The 2,671-nt window shown below is 34.1% G+C and overlaps 1 non-coding gene across 1 annotated transcript; it reads left to right on the top strand.

Moving 5' to 3' along the window:
- Window positions 1-1,588: 1,588 nt before the first annotated feature.
- On the top strand, window positions 1,589-1,695 carry LOC136220993 (small nucleolar RNA R71). The gene has a single exon (XR_010684788.1). It is a non-coding gene; the product is annotated as a small nucleolar RNA R71 (small nucleolar RNA).
- Window positions 1,696-2,671: the final 976 nt, after the last annotated feature.

The raw sequence follows: 2,671 nt of genomic DNA, 5'->3' as shown, positions 1-2,671 counted from the left end.
TTTTGATTTTGCCCTTGGACAAAATTTACCTGTTCAATTTCGCTCATACCTTCATAATCCACATCCATTTGGATTGGCTTACCATTAGGATCACACGGTGCCATAAACCTATCAATTTTGTGCGATAAGGCAGAAAATTAGGCTTGCAACATCGCAACTGGATCAAGATTCACTATACCTTTAACTGATGACGTAGTTGAGGATGATGGTTTCGCCATTGGTACGTGTCCACGCTCCATGGGCCACATACTACTGTTGATTGCCATTTCCTCCAAAAGTTCTCTTGCTTGGGCCAACGTTTTCTTCATGAATAAACCCCCAGACATAACATCTAATGAACTTCTAGTTGTAGGATTTAAACCATTGTAAAATGTTTGCATTAAAAGTTGGGTAAATTCCAAAAAAAACCACTGTGGTTTGATGTTGTTCCAAATAAACCCTTGTGGTTTGGTTTTACAAAAAAAAGGGACCGTGGTTTCGCCGTTACCCGACAAACGGAAATTGACTTAACACCGTTAAAAATGCTGACGTGGCAAGGGGCCGAGTTGGAAATTCGATTTTTTTTTTTTATTTTTTTATTTTTCTTTTTCTTTTTCTTTTTCTTTTCCTTTTTCTTTTTCTTTTTCTTTTCCTTTTCCTTTTTCTTTTTCTTTCCCTTCTCCCTTCTTCTTCCTTCTCTCCTCCTCCTTCTTCCTTCTCTCTTCTTCTTCTTCTTCTTCTTCTTTATTTTTTTAATTTCTGAAATCTAATTTTTTTTAATTTTTCTTTTTCTTTTTCTTTTCCTTTTCCTTCTTCTTCTTCTTCTTCTTCTTCTCCTCCTCCTCCTCCTCCTCCTCCTCCTCTTTCTTCCCTTCTTCTTCTTCTTCTTCTTCTTCTTCCTTTTTCTCCCCTCCTCCATTCTTCTTCTTCTTCATACCTCTTCTTCTTCCTTTATTTTTTTTTAAGTTTCGGAAATTTCCTGATTTCTGAAAATTTCAAGATTTCCGTATGAAATCTGGAAATTTTCCAGAAATCTGGAAAATTTCCAGATTTCCGAAGAAATCTGGAATTTTCCCGAAATCTGGAAATTCCAGATTTCGGGAAAATTCCAAATTTCTTCGAGTAAGGGAATTTAAAAAAAAAGAATAGAAAAAAAGAAGAAGAAGAAGGAGGAAGAAGAAAAAGTAAGAAGAAGGAAGAAGAAGAAGAAGGAGGAGGAGAGAAGGAAGAAGGAGGAGGAGAGAAGGAAGAAGAAGGGAAAGAAAAAGAAAAAGAAAAAAGAAAAAGAAAAATTAAAAAAAATAAAATTTCAGAAATTTAAAAAAAAAAAGAAGAAGAAGAAGAAGAAGAGAAGGAAGGAGGAGGAGAGAAGGAAGAAGAAGGGAGAGGAAAAGAAAAAGAAAAAAAAAAAATTAAAAAAAAAAATCGAATTTCCAACTCTGCCCCTTGCCACGTCAGCATTTTAACGGTGTTAAGTCAATTTCCGTTTTTCGGGTAACGGCGAAACCACGGTCCTTTTTTTTGTAAAACCAAACCACAAGGGTTTATTTGGAACAACATCAAACCACAGGGGTTTTTTTTGGAATTTACCCTTAAAAGTTCAGCGGGAAATTGGTGGTGTGGGCATAAACGTTGAAGTTCTTTAAAACGTTCCCAAGCCTCATAAAGAGTTTCATTATCATTTTGAGAAAAAGATGTTAACTCTTTTATGACTCTTGCAGTTTTTGCTAAAGGAAATTTTTTTGATAAAAACGCTTGGGCTAATTGCTCCCAAGTCTCAAATGATGCGGCTGGCATAGAAGTTAACCACTCTTTGGCTCGATCCTTCAAAGTAAAAGGAAAAAGGCGAAGATTGATTGCTTCCGCAGTCACATTCGGTATTTTAAAAGTGTCACAAATTTCTAAGAAATTTGTCAAGTTGGTGTTAGGATTTTCGTTGGGTAACCCGTAAAATGTTACGTTATTTTGTAACATATTAAGCAATGCTGGCTTAATCTCAAATTGATTTGCATTAATTTGGGGTCTAACTATGTTGTTTGTTACACCGGCCACTCATGGCCTAGCGTAATCCATGAGTGTGGCCATAATTTCTGGCTCGGTAACTCTGGTTTTTATTGGAGTCTTGTTTTTGTTTTTGTTTTTGTTTTTGTTTTTCTTGTTTTTCTTGTTTTTCTTGTTTTCTTGAAATTTCGCACGAACCGAAACTACCTTCAAAACAGAATTTGAAAAATAAATATGTTAGTAACTAAAAATAAATAAAATATAAAATTTTGAATAAGTATAAATAAACCTAGATTCGAAATAAAATACGAAAAATCTAAATTTTTGTCGAAAATTTTGGCGTTCCCCGGCAACGGCGACAAAAACTTGTTGAGCGATTTCCGCAAGTGCACGGTATACGCTTGTAGTAATAAAAGATATCGATCCCACAGGGAACGCTTTTTTAACAAAAAATTATTTTGAATCAGTTAGATTTACTTTTAAGGTTTATAATATGTGAAATCGTTGAATTGGATTTGGTTTTGAAATTGCTAGAATAAGAATTAGATTAGAGCATAACAAATGTTAGAAAATACTTCTGATTTAGGGATGAATTTGCAAGACAGGAACGTTTAGTACTTTTAGAAAAGTAAACAAATGTATTCGTTTGCATTAAGCAAAGAAAACAACTTAAACTTTGTATAAATTATAA

The sequence above is a fragment of the Euphorbia lathyris genome, chromosome 2 (genome assembly GCF_963576675.1).
Source record: "Euphorbia lathyris chromosome 2, ddEupLath1.1, whole genome shotgun sequence".
Classification (NCBI taxonomy): Eukaryota; Viridiplantae; Streptophyta; class Magnoliopsida; order Malpighiales; family Euphorbiaceae; genus Euphorbia; species Euphorbia lathyris.
This window is presented reverse-complemented; position numbering and strand designations above follow the sequence as displayed.